Source organism: Choloepus didactylus, chromosome 9, assembly GCF_015220235.1.
Source record: "Choloepus didactylus isolate mChoDid1 chromosome 9, mChoDid1.pri, whole genome shotgun sequence".
Taxonomy (NCBI): domain Eukaryota; kingdom Metazoa; phylum Chordata; class Mammalia; order Pilosa; family Megalonychidae; genus Choloepus; species Choloepus didactylus.
In genome coordinates, this window is record NC_051315.1 from 113,327,241 (window position 1) to 113,342,159 (window position 14,919).

A 14,919-nucleotide genomic window follows, 5' to 3' on the forward strand; every position below is an offset into this window, starting at 1 on the left:
ATGGGACACCCCAACACTGCACCTGGACCTCCATAGGCCTTAGTCCTTATTTCAACCATTAGGATGCTTTCTGACCTTTAACCTCATGTGTGGAGTTGACCAGAGGCCTCAAGGTTTTGTGGGGCTCAGGTTTAGGATGGCCCGTGACACTGGGCCACCAGAATGGCACTGACAGGCTGATTTGGGATGACTCTTACTCGTACCCAACATGCAACACAGTTCAGGGATCTGAACCCTTGGGCTTGAGCTGTGGGTGTGGGCCTAAGCATTAGCTTTTGCCAGTTCTTGTTCTTGTTCTAACCACAGTGCTGACTCCCATCTACAGCACCTGAGGGCAGTGGGAGGCAGCAGGCAATTTCACGCTGTGAGACCCCTGCTGTCTGCACCTAGTGCTGTCCCTCTAACCCCTCTGTAAGCTCCACACCACGTCAGGTGGTGTTCCAGGTATAGCTATGCCTATCTCCTCCAAGGGCTTTCAAGACCATTGCTCCACAATGTCAGTGGGCTCTTCCAATTGACATTTTTTCTTCTCTCCTACGCACGTGGCACGGTGAGATATGGTGATAGCATCCCATCCCAGGTCATTTTTAAGCCATGCCAGATGAGGGTCAGACATTTCTTGAATAAATAGAATCTATTCTGCCTCTTCCTATGGAGACCCCTTCCTCTCCTCCCCAGCATGTGGAAGGCAGGGTGCAGTCAAAATGGCAAGCGATCATATGCTAGGAATGCTGTGACTATGGCCTAAGGAATTCACAAGGAGACACAGTTGGCAGGTGTGTGGTTTTGCACTTAAGCTATAAATTAACAATAAATTCCACATGACCCGAAAACAAATTATTGTGCACAGTTTCCTACATTCTTAGGGTAAGACTTGAGTTTTCAGTCATTATCAGTGCAACACAGTAACAACTTTTGAGAGAGTCACTGGAAGTCAGAATTCCTGGGAGGCCCCACGGATGACGCAGTATTACAAGTAATCCTGTAAACAGCACTAAATAAATGGTTATTAGGGAACTGCAGAGGCTAGGAGATGAACTTTGTTTTGATATAACAGTTTTCAAAAAGCCGTTGTATTGGGTACAATAGCAGCATTGCCACTTTTTTCCCCTGATGGGAGTCATGAAGTTAGAAGGAATCACACATTTGACTCTAAAGAACATGAAGAGATTGTTCATGGGCCTGAAAAGTAAGAGAAGGTGCCGGGATACTGCAAAGAATTTTCATGTGCCTGGATTTGACAACCAACAAATGCCTAAATTCCTCTTTCCTGTTATTCTAAAACTTTACTGATAAATCACTATACCTCATTTGGGCCCACAAATTTTGTTATATATTTTAAATAAGATTGTTCATATAGACAGGGGACCCACAAAAAAATATTTTCTGGGGACACTGCATGCCATATTGGGGGCTGGGGGCCCTGGCTGTGGCCACTCCATTACCAGTTGACCAAAAAAAAAAAAAAAAATGTGAAAGAGGAGATGTTTGTTGGAAAAAGACATCAGTCTCAACTGATTAAGGCAAAAAATGTTTTTGCCAATTTTACAAAACCATATAGCCACTGAATACCTTGGTGAGTCCCCTCCTAGCACCTTACATGGGGGCCCATACAAGAGAAGGGCCCTGAAGTTTAAGCTTCATTAGCTTCACCATAAATCTACCTCTGCCAATAAACCTGATTCTGAAAAATGATGATATTCCTGTAGACTATTAGTGACACTTCATCAAGACAATAGGCTTAGGATTTATTAAAAAGTAAAATCACTTCAAGTACTTTTCTTTCTTCTTGTACATTCCTCTTTGCTGCATCCTCCTCCAAACCCTGCAGAGTATGACTTTTTTTCCCCACACAGTTGACCCTAATAGGAAATACAGCAGAATTTGATTAATTCATCTTATGTGTCCATAATTAATGTAAAAGGGCCAAGAATCTCTCAACTCTCTTCTCAGAAAAGACCTACTGATGAAGTTCAAGTGCAGTTTAATATGACCTAATTTGAAGAAACATAATAGCTGGAGAATTACTTTGAAAAGTTTTAAGTGCTATGCAAATGCAAAGTATCATTATTATTGCTATTAGTGGAGTATCTATAAGCTAACATTCACTTATTTGCTGCCTGACAAAAATTAAAAGTAAAATAGTCTTTCGACATCTATCTCTCTGGGTTCCTGGAAGGATTGGATCTGTTTTGTTCACTCTAGTGTCCCTGCCACCTTACCCTCTGACTGGTGCTTAGTGGGCACACAATACATATTTGTTGAATTAATGAAGGAATAGTCTCTAATTGTATATTTGTTATTGCCTTTTTTCACATTTTATGCTATGAAAGAACTATTCTGCAGATAATTTTTACTCAAATAGACCTACTTTCAAAGCATAAATTTCTAGAGGTGAAATTTCTAGGCAATAGGCTTTTCACATTTTTAAGACTTTCAATTCACATTGCCAAACTGCCTTCCAGAAATGTTCATTCATTCAAAAGTATTTATGAAGTGCATTTATGGGGCAGGAATTGCTGAAAGCACTGGGGATACAGTGATGAATGGGACAGCCAGTCCTCATGGAGCTTACATTTTAATCAAGAAGATAGAAGATAATAAAATAAATTAATGTCTGATATAATTTCAGGTGGTGATAAGTGCTGTGAAGAAAAATAAGGGAGGCAGAGAGTTTAGTAAATTGTAATTTTGTTTTTAAATGTTCACTTAATGCTTCTATTGACCAGGGTGACTATGCGGAAGGGTAAAGGGGAGAGGGAAATACTGAAAAAGGGAACTATTCAGACAATGGACAATGAATGGACACTGCACTGATGCTAATTCCTGGGGGCCCAAAACAATAAACAATTCTATGATCCACGAGTCAATTGAGGGCTTATGGTGGCCAAGCAATACATGGAATTTGGGCCCAAGTCTCTCTCACAATTGGACCAGTGGGTCAATGGACCCTACTATGGCTATATCCCCAGTTGCCAAAGATATACTTGGAATAGAAATACCCAGGCACATGGTTGCAGTCCCCAGAGAGTGAGATCCATTATGGAAGGAAGGGGAATTGAGGAGATTAGCTCCATCAACAAAGACTTGAAAGACATAGGGTAATGATACCTATCACATTTACATTTAATTTACCTATTTCACAATGGAAGAAGACAGATGAACTTGGAGAATGACTATGGACTGCTGTAAACCCAATCAAAGGCTAACCCCAATTGCAGCTGCCATTTCAAATGTTTTATCATTACTGTAACAAATTAATATTGCTATTGGCACCTGGTATGCTGCTATTCATTTGACAACTTTTTTCTCCTCTATACCAACTGGCAAGCACCACCAGAGGTAGTTTGTTTTACCAGGCAGGACAGTTAGTATAGTGTTGCCCTGGGGAGATGTCAACCCTTCTTTTCTCCATAATACTGTCCATTTTAACAGAGACCTTGACCATTTTGACAACTCACAGAACCTGGCAGTGATCCATGACATTGAAGATATAGTGCTGATTGGATCTGAAGAACAGAAAGTAATGGGTGCCTTATTAGATGGTTAGTAAGACACATGCAAGCTGGAGGGTGGGAGCTAAATCCCATGAATATTCAAGGCCTTGCCCTTGAGAAAGTTTCTGGAGATCCAATGTTCTGGAGAATGTCAGGATATTTTCCCCCCAAAAACTGACAAACGATTACAGATTATATCACCTACTCTGAAAAAAAAAGAGACATGGCTCTGGTTGGCATTTTGGATTTGGGAGTCAAATTACACCAATTTGAATGTGCTGCTCTGATCTACATACTGAGTAACTCATTAGTATTCTTGTTGTGAGTGCGGCCCATAGCAAGAGAAGACTCTGCGGCATATCCAGGCTAGAGTGCAAACTCCTGTCACTTGGGCCCTACGACCAGCAGATCCAATGACAACTTGAAACGTCGATGACAAATAGAGTTGCTGTTTGGAGCCTCTGATAAGCCCCAATAAGAGAATCGGGGGATAGACCCCTTGGTTTGGGATTGAAGCCATGCCCTTTTCTCAAGATAACCATTCTCCTTTGGAGAACAGTTCCTGGCTTGTTACTGAGTCCTTGCAGAGACAGAATGAGACATCAAGTGACTAAGTGACCTGAGCTGTTCAACATAAATTGTGTGTTATATGATCTACCAGCCAAAAATTTGGGCCCATGCAGCAGCAATCTATCATCAAGCAGAAATGTTATCTAAGAGCTAAAAGTGGAGCAGGCACAGAAGGCACAGGTAAGTTGCAAGAGTCTGTGGCTTGGTCTACTACAACATCCATACTTGCTGCAATGCCTTTTCTTTCCATCCACAGCTATGGACTCATGAGGAGTTCCTTATGACCAAGTCACTGAGGAGGAGAAAAAACCTGGATCTTGTTATGAATGAATCAACAATATGTTGGTTCCAATGGAAGTGGACAGGTGCAGCGTAACAGTCTTATTGGCAGCATCTCTGAGAGATAGGGGTAAAGGGACATTCTCACAGTAGGCAGAACATACAGGAGTACATTTGGTTATAAATTTTCTTTCTATCTAAAGACGGCCAGGTGAATGAATCTTCACTGATACACTAATGGCTTGTCTAATGAATCGCCTTGTTCAGGAACTTGGAAAGAACGTGATCAAAACAACTGGTGAAAAGAAGGTCTGTGGATGGGTATCTTAGAATAGGTACAGAGTGTGAAGATATTTTTGTTTCATGTGAAGACTCTCCAAAGGGCATCCACTGCATGGGAGATTCTCAATCAGGTAGATAAGATAATTGTATTCTGGGGGTAAAAATCAGCCATTTTCCCTGGCCACCCATGACCTTGCTCAATGGATAAATGTCAAAAGCTGACATGAGAGCAGAAATAGAGGCTACACACAAGCTCAAAAGCCTGGGCTTCCATTTACCAGAGCTGATTTTGCTGTTGCCATTGCTGTGTTCCTGTCCCAGTGCTGTTGTGTGTAATTACTATTTCTTGTTAACTCCATGTTCTCTCTCCGCTGTTTTCGCTCTCTGAGAATGCTTTCAATATAACAATTCATCATGTTAAATTCTCTCTGTTGACAAATCTAATGTGGTTTTCCATCCAGAATCCTGGCTGTTACAAGAACTGTAAAACCTCATCCATAGCCATGTGTCTTACAGCACTTCCTTTGAGTAGAGTGTATTTCCCTTCCTGTCCAAGTGACTCTAGTTGGCCAATGGAACATGAGTAGATGAGATACATACCACATCTGAGTAGGACAGATACCTTTTTATTAATTAAACATTCTATTTGGAGATAGGTAGGTTCACAAGCAGTTGTAAGAAATAGCACAGAGAGAACCTAAGATGGTGGCTAGGAGAGACAGGGCAAAAAAATACGTCCATGAAAAATACTAGACAGAAGTCAGAAAGTGACCGAGAACACCAGTTCCAGCAATGCTCCAGCTGGACAAGGTCTGCTAAATCCACAGTGACCATGCACTTGGTGAAAGTGGGAGTCTGTGTTCTGAAACAAGTGAGTAAGCCTGCTGAATGTCCAGCATCCACGTTGTGGTGTGGGGAAACCATGGGTTGGAGTCTGGAAGTGGACTAGCTCTTTTTTAAAAAAAACTCAAAAGCGGCTGCAGATACGGCAGCAAGAACCACACAGTGAAGCGCGGCAGGAGAAGGTCTGTGTGAACGCCTCAGTATCTGGCGTAGAAGATAGCCTTTCATGCAGCCACTGCTAGTTTTCTTGGAGCGAGGAGGGCAGAGGTGAGCCAAAAGGGGAAAAAAAACCACGCCACCTGTGGCCGTCTTCCTGGTGGGCTGGGAACGCTCTTGCCCTGTGCCAGAGCCACAGCCCAGAGCTGCACCAAGGGACCCAGTGTGACGGGAAGTGTTTCCGGCAACACCGCGCACACGCCACAATATCAGGCGTAGACAATAACCTTTTGCTCACCCACAGCTAATTGTCCCAGAGCTGGGAAGGTGTAGCTGTGTGAAAAGGGGAAAATTAACACACCCCATGCAGCCATCTTTTCAGCAGGCTGGAAAACCCCTGCATTGCCCGGAGGCCCAGGGCTTCCCTTGAGGGACGGCATGCATTTGTGGCATAGCAAAACGTTCCCTCAGCAGAGGCCCTACAAGGGCACGGCTGGGAAGAGAACCCACCTGGAAATCCCAGGGACCCTATGCCAATACCAAGAACTTGTGGGTCAGCGGTAGAGACAATCTGTGGTGAGGCTGAAATGAAGGTTTATACTCTTGCAACAGCCTTAAATCTCCAGAAACACCTGGGAGATTTGATTATTAAAGCTGCCCTGCTTCCCTAACTGCTCAGACACATGCCCCACATTCAGGGCAGACAGCACCAACAACACACCCAAACTTGGTGCACCAATTTGACTCCACAAGAACCAGACCCCCACACACCACAAAGACAAAGTTGGGGAGAACTGACTTGAGGGGAATAGGTGACTCGCAGATGCCATCTGCTGGTTAGTTAGAGAAAGTGTATGCCACCAAACTGTACATCTGACAAATTAGAGATTGGTGTCTGAATAATCCTTCATATCCTAAAAGAACCCTATCAAGTAAAGCAAATGCCAAGAGGCCAAAAACAACAGAAAATTTTAAAGCATATGAAAAAACCAGATAATATGGATAGCTCAAACCCAAACATCCAAATCAAAAGATCAGAGGAAACACAGTACTTGGAGCAATTAATCAAAGAACTAAAGACAAATGAGAGCATGGCACAGGATATAAAGGACAAGAAGAAGAGCATGGCACAGGATACAAAGGACATGAAGAAGACCCTAGAAGAGCATAAAGAAGAAATTGCAAGAATAAATAAAAAAAATAGATGATCTTATGGAAATAAAAGAAATTATTGGCCAAATAAAAAGATTCTGGATACTCATAGTATAAGACTAGGGGAAGCTGAAAAATGACTCAGTGACTTCAAGAACCACAGAATGGAAAATGAAAGAATAAAAGAAAGAATGGGGAAAAAAATCAAAATGGATCTTAGGGATTTGATAGATAAAATAAAATGTCCAAATATAAGACTCATTGGTGTCCCAGAAGGGGAAGAGAAGGGTAAAGGTCTAGAAAGAGTATTCAAAGAAATTGTTGGGAAAACTTCCCAAACCTTCTACACAATATAAATACACAAAGCATAAATGCCCAGTGAACTCCAAATAGAATAAATCCAAATAAACCCAATCCAAGACATATTCTGATCAGACTGTCAAATATTGAAGAGAAGGAACAAGTTCTGAAAGCAGCAAGAGAAAAGCAACTCACCACATACAAAGGAAACAATATAAGACAAGTAGTGACTACTCAGCGGCCATCATGGAGGTGAGAAGGCAGTGGCATGACATATTTAAAATTCTGAGAGAGAAAAATTTCCAACCAAGAATACTTTATCCAGCAAAACTCCTTTAAATTTGAAGGAGAGCTTAAATTTTTCACAAATAAGTGCTGAGAGATTTTGGTAATAAAAGACCTGCCCTACTTCAGATACTAAAGGGATCCCTACTGACAGAGAAACAGAGAAAGGAGGGAGAGACATAGAGAAATTTAAAAGACATATATAGAACATTACATCCCAAATCACCAGGACACACATCCTTCTCTCGTGATCACGGAACTTTCTCCAGAATAGACCATAGGCTGGGACATGAAACAAGCCTCAATAAATTTAAGAAAATTGAAGCTATTCAAAGCACATTCTCTGACCACAATGGAGTACAATTAGAAGTCAATAACCATCAGAGACTTAGAAAATTCACAAACACCTGGAGGTTAAAAATGAGGGGGAGATGAAAATATTCCCAGATAATCAAAAGCTGAGGGACTTCATCACCAGTAAGTATATCAGTCCTATAAGAAATGCTAAAGGGAATTGTGCAGGCTGAAAGGAAGGGACACTAAAAATTGACTGAAACCACATGAAGAAATAAAGATTTCCAGTAAAGATCACACAGTAAATATAAATACCAATACTACTGTATTTTTTGATTTGTAACTCCACTATTTACTTCCTATAGGATCTAAAATACATAAAGTGTAATGATAAATCAGTGGTTTTGGACTCAATGTAAAATATGTAATTTTTGACAAGAACTACATAAAGGTTGAGGAATGGAGGAGTATAGAAACATAGTTTATGTGTCCTATTGAGGTTAAGTTGGAATCAAAGAAAACAAGATTGTTATAGACTTAAATTTAAGCTCCACGGTAAACACAAAGAAAGTATCAGAGAATATGATCATTGAGATGAAAAGCAGAGTATGGGTTACAAGAAGTGGGGGAAGGGGCAATAGGGAGTTAATAAGAAATGAGTTGTAGGGTTTCTGTTTGGGGTGAAGGGAAATTTCTAGTAATGGATGATGGGAAGGTGATGGCATTGCAACATGGTGAATGTGATTAATCCCACTAAATGGAATGCTTGGGAAGGGTTAGAATGGGAAGATTTATGCTGTATATATGTTTCCACAATAGAAAGGAAAGACAGTCTAAATAGATAATGACAATTAAATGCCATAGGTGATCCTGGATGAGATCTAAGAATAGAGGAGAAAAGGCTCAAAAGGGCACAATTGGGACATAAGAAAAAAAAAATATAGAATGTAAGCTTTATATCAATGTTAAATTTCTTGAACTTCTTAACTACACTTAATGTGATTACATAAATGAATATTCTTGTTCATAGGAAATGTATATGTGAATTATATTATTTGTTCAAGGATGTGTGCAACTTGCTCTAACATGCACAGAAGACAGAGCAATAGATGATGGATGATAGACGGGGAGGGAGGGAAGGAGGGAGAGAAAGAAAGAAATGATAAAGTGACAAAATATTAAAGTTGGTAGATCGGGGTATCGGTGGAGGCGAGTTGGGGTAGGCTGGAGTTCTGTGTATGGGGTTTGTATTATTTTTGTAACTTACTGTAAGTTTGAATTTATTTCAAAATAAAAATTAAAAAAAAAATAGCATAGAGAGATCCCATGAGCTCTTTATCCAGTTTTCCCCACTGATAACATCTTGCAAAACTATAGTATAATATCACATACAGTGACACTGATATCCACTGCTTTTACTCAGATTTCTCCAGTGTTGGACAGAAACTTTACAAATGATCATGTGATTTAGCTCAGACTCTTACTCTTCCACTGTGCATTTGAACAAACCCATGGACCAGAGCCACAGCCTTAAGCAGAGCCACAGCCACCCCGCAGCCAATCAGGAGCCGACATACATGAGCAAGCAGTAATTCTCAGTTTTTGTAAGAATTGAGAAATCAAGGTTGCGTGCTATCTCAGAATAGCTGATTAATATAGAGATGAGGGGGAGATGGATTATTTAAATAGAGGGGTCAGCAATGTCCTCATTGAAGAAAGAAAGACGTGCTTGGAATGGGGATGCCCATAGGGCAAATGGCTGGGGTGACCATTCAGACTGATGGGGCAGGACATGCAGAGCCCCTTGGTGGAATAAGCTTGGTGTGCATGGGAGAGGAGGGCAGTGGGAGGCTAATGTGATGGGGTGTAGTGAGTGAGGATGCAGAGGCCTGATGCAGGCCATGGAAAGATGAATGATTTTATTCTCAAAGCATTTTGGATAATAATTTTCAAAGCAGCATATTCAATACCAAGGATATTTCTAACTGTCAAGAATTTCTTCCTTCAGTGAAGCCCCCCTGTCACATCTTTTTTTTTTGCCTTATTTCTGTCTTTACATGTTTGAGGATGGCAGTTATGGCTTCTCAATTCTCTTTATTTCTGTCTAAACATTTCTGTTTTGTTAAAAATGATCAATTTGTGTTTCATGTATATTTTGAGAACATTTTAGATTTTAATTCTGGTATGTTTTAATTCATATAATAATTATATCAGTGGTTCCAACCCTGAGAATATCTGGAAACTTAGAGGTAACCACATATAATGATGGAATTATTTATATATGTTGATTTCATTCACTACATTATTCCGAAGATATGGCTCTAGGGATTGGTATCTCCAAATGGGTATTTGCCTCACCTGACATGATTTTCTTATTCAGTAAAGAGATGGGAAGGAGTAAATTGCTGTAAGTCAAAGAAGGGTGTCCTTTAAAGTAGTACTACTCAAACTTCATTGTGCATATGAAGCACTCAGGCATCTTGTTAAAATGCAGGTTTTGAATAAGTAGGTCTGGGATTGGACACCAGGTGCTGGATTTCAGCAGATGCTTCTGGTCTACAGACCACTCTTCAGAATGTCAAGGTTCAAATAACTTGACTCAGGAGGGAATTATCTGACTGCTGAAGTAGTGAGATTCTCTTCACTGGACTCTTAATTTAAGTGGATCTGTTCAATCATTTCAAGGTGTTCCCAAATGCCAGCAGAACCATATAGGACACCCCAGAAAAATTGTCTTTCAGCCATGTTTAGGTTTAATACCTAGAGTCTTCTCCAAAAATGATTCATTATCAAACCGTTATTGCTCAATTTCCTGTGTAACTGTACCTGCGTCTCCATGAGACAGTGATGTGATAGAAGGTTAAGAGGCCAATAGACCCTGTCATAGAATGCAATGTTTCTTTAAGGGCCAAGAAAGTGGATGATTGTCACAGAAATCAGGAGACAATAAGGTGTGCTCCCAAATGAAGGTGAAGGCTCCCCAGATCGCCATGTCTCTATAGGAACATTTAGTGGCTGTTGCTATCACTGGCACAGAGTTAGAGTTTCTGCATGTATGAGAAGTGCACCTTTGCCACTCTCAGGGTGCAGCTATATTCTCATGTCCCTCACTCATGGCATAGAGACTCGGCTGACTTGTCTGCTGGCTCATGATGCAAAACCAATTGGGGTACTTTCTTCAGTGTTCACTGTAAGACCAGCTAAATAGAAGATCAATTTCCCAGGAGTAGCATCTCACAGCAGTCCCATACATCAGCAGTTCCGTTTCTGCACTTACGGGGACAAAAAAGGGCAGATCATATGATATGATGAAAAATGTCTGCTTTCTAATATGGATAAGGGGGTCAAAGTTGGTGCCAGAAATAGCATTGCACAACCTTATGCTTTCCCTTTATTTCATCATGTTTTCCCTGCTAAGTCACCAATATTGCAAATAATGAATACTTAATTGTGTTTTATTAGAAAAATTCATGTGTACAAAAAATATTTCTTAAGCACATTTTTTCCTCTGAGAAATGTTTTTTTAAAAATGGAAAGAATTCATAAGATCATAGAATGTCAGAATTGGAGGTAAACTTAGAGTTATCTTAATTCATAAACTCAGTGATAAAGTTACTATGACTTATGATTACTCTGAAGGCAAAAAATAAGAATTGGCCTCTCTGTAAGTTTCACCTATGGCCATTTCTAAATCAAAATGACTATAGTGGACAATTTGGTTGACTCTCCTAAACTCATTCTACCTAGATAATTCAGCAGGTCCAGTCCACTTTTGTCACTCTCCTGGTAGCTCATATTAGTCTAGGGTTGGATATGTGCCTGAAATTGATCCAGACTTAAATGGAGACATATTACAAAGAATTTGGGGGACCAAGTTTCCTCTCTCTTCTTCTAATGCAAATGAGACAACTGTATCCACAAGGGGAAACTATTTTAGGGGGAAACCAACAATGCAGGTGGCAGAGGAGTCAGATAAAAAGAACTTGTGGAGAACGTAAGATGGCTGCTAGGAGAGACAGGGCAAAAAAAACACCTCCATGAAAAATGCTAGATAAAAGCCTGAAAGTGACCCAGAACACCAGTTCCAGCAATGTACCAGTTGTACAAGGTCTGCTAAATCCACAGGGATCATGCACTTGGTGAAACCGGGAGTCTGTGTTCTGAAACAAGTGAGTAAGCCTGCTGAATATCCCTCAGCCACACTGCAGTGTGGGGAAACCATGGGTTGGCATTTGGAAGAGGACTAGTTCTTTTTTAAAAAACCCAGGAGCGGCTGCAGATACATCAGTGAGAACCTCACAGTGAAGTGCGTCAGGAACGGGCTGTATGAACACCTCATTATCTGCCATGGAAGGTAGCCTTTTGCACACCTGCTGCTAATTGTCTCGGAGTGAGGAAGGCAGAGGTGGGCCGAAAGGGGAAAAAACCGTGCCCCTTGCAGCCATCTTCCCGGAGGGCTGGGAACTCTTCTGCCTGGCACAGACGCCACAGTCCAGCACTGCGCCAAAAACCCAGTGTGACAGGAAGTGTTTCCAGCAACACATGCACATGCCATGATATCAGGCATGGGCAATAGCCTTTCATGCACCCACAGCTAATTGTCCCGGAGCTGTGTGAAAAGGGGAAAATTAACACTCCCCATTCAGCCATCATTACAGCAGGCTGGGAATGCCCCTACACAGCCTGGCAGCCCAGAACTTCCCTTGAGAGATGGTACACACTTGTGATATAGCACAACCTTCCCTCAGCAGATGCCCTAGAAGGGCACGGCTTGGAAGAGGGACCTACTCAGAAATCCCAGGGACCATACACTAATACCAAGGACTTGTGGGTCAGCGGCAGAGACAATCTGTGGCAAGACTGAAATGAAGGTTTTATACTCTTGCAACAGACTTAAATCTCCAGGAACATCTGGGAGATTTGATTATTAAAGCTGCCCTGCATCTCTAACAGCTCAGACACATGCCCCACATTCAGGGCAGACAGCACCAACAACACACCCAAACTTGATGCACCAATTTGACCCCACAAGAATCAGACCCCCACAAGCCACAAAGACAAAGTTGGGAAAAACTGACTTGAGGGGAATGGGTGACTCGCAGATGCCATCTGCTGGCTAGTTAGAGAAAGTGTACTCCACCAAGCTGTACATCTGACAAATTAGATATTGGTCTTTGAAAAATTCTACATATCCTAAAAGAACCCTATCAAGTAAAGCAAATGCCAAGATCCAAAAAGAACAGAAAATTTTAAAGCATATGAAAAAGCCAGACATATTGATAACCCAAACCCAAACACCCAAATCAAAAGATCAGAGAAGACATAGTACTTGGAGCAATTATTCAAAGAACTGAAGACAAACAATGAGAGCAAGGCACAGGATATAAAGGACATGAAGAAACTGTAGAAGAGCATAAAGAAGAAATTGCAAGAGTAAATAAAAAAATAGATGATCTTATGGAAATAAAAGAAACTTGATGAATTAAAAAGATTCTGGATACTCATAGTACAAGACTAGAGGAAGCTGAACAATGACTCAGCGATCTCAATGACCAGAGAACAGAAAATGAAAGAACAAAAGAAAGAATGGGGAAAAATATTGAAAAAATTGAAATGGATCTCAGGGATATGGTAGATAAAATAAAACATCCAGATATAAGACTCATTGGTATCCCAGAAGGGGAAGAGAAGGGTAAAGGTCTAGAAAGAGTATTCAAAGAAATTGTTAGAGAAAACTTCCCAAACCTTCTACACAATATAAATACACAAAGCATAAATGCCCAGTGAACTCCAGATAGAATAAATCCAAATAAACCCACTCCAAGACATATCCTGATCAGACTGTCAAATACTGAAGAGAAGGAGCAAGTTCTGAAAGCAGCAAGAGAAAAGCAACTCACCACATACAAAGAAAACAATGTAAGACTAAGTAGTGACTACTCAGCGGCCACCATGGAGGTGAGAAGGCAGTAGCATGACATATTTAAAAATCCGAGAGAGAAAGATTTCCAACCAAGAATACTTTATCCAGTAAAGCTCTCCTTCAAATTTGAGGGAGCGCTTAAATTTTTCACAGACAAACAAATGCTGAGAGATTTTGCTAATAAAAGACCTACCCTACTTCAGATACTAAAGGGAGCCCTACAGACAGAGAAACAAAGAAAGGAGAGAGATATATATATAGAAAGGTTCAGTACTAAAGAGATTCAATACTGGTTCATTAAAGGACAATAAGTGAGACAGGAAAAAATATATCTGCAAAACTAAAGGAAGTGATGGATGGTTCCATGGTGATTGTGGGAGGTATCAACACATCACTCTATCCTATGGATCCATCAACCAGACAGAAGACCAATGAGGTTAATTGATAACCTAAACAATTTGATAATGAATTGGATTTAACAGACATATATAGAACATTACATCCTAAATCACCAGGATACACATTCTTCTCTAGTGATCATGGAACTTTCTCCAGAATAGACCATAGGCTGGAACATAAAACAAGCCTCAATAAATTAAAAAAAAAATTGAAGTTATTCAAAGCACATTCTCTGACCACAATGGAGTACAATTAGAAGTCAATAACCATTAGAGACTTAGAAAATTCACAAACACCTGGAGGTTAATAATGGGGGGGGGGGCGGGGAGATGAAAACATTCCTGGATAATCAAAAGCTGAGGGACTTCATCACCAGTAGATCAGTTCTATAAGAAATGCTAAAGGGAATTCTGCAGGCTGAAAGGAAGGGACACTAAACAATTGACTGAAACCACATGAAGAAATAAAGATTTCCAGTATAGATCGCATGGTAAATATAAATACCAATATTACTGTAATTTTGATTTGTAACTCCACTATTTACTTTCTATAGGATCTAAAATACATAAAGCATAATGATAAATCAGTGGTTTTGGACTCAGTGTAAAATATGTAATTTTTGACAAGAACTACATAAAGGTTGGGGAATGGAGGAGTATAGGAACATAGTTTATGTGTCCTATTGAGGTTAAGTTGGAATAAAAGAAAACAAGATTGTTACAGACTTAAATTTAAGCCCCACGGTAAACACAAAGAAAATATCAGAGAATATGATCATTGAGATGAAAAGTAGAGTATGGGTTATGAGAAGTGGGGGAAGGGGCAATGGGGAGTTAGTAAGAAATGAGTGTAGGGTTTCCGTTTGGGGTAAAGGAATATTTCTAGTAATGGATGGTGGGAAGGTAATGGCATTGCAACATGGTGAATGTGATTAATCCC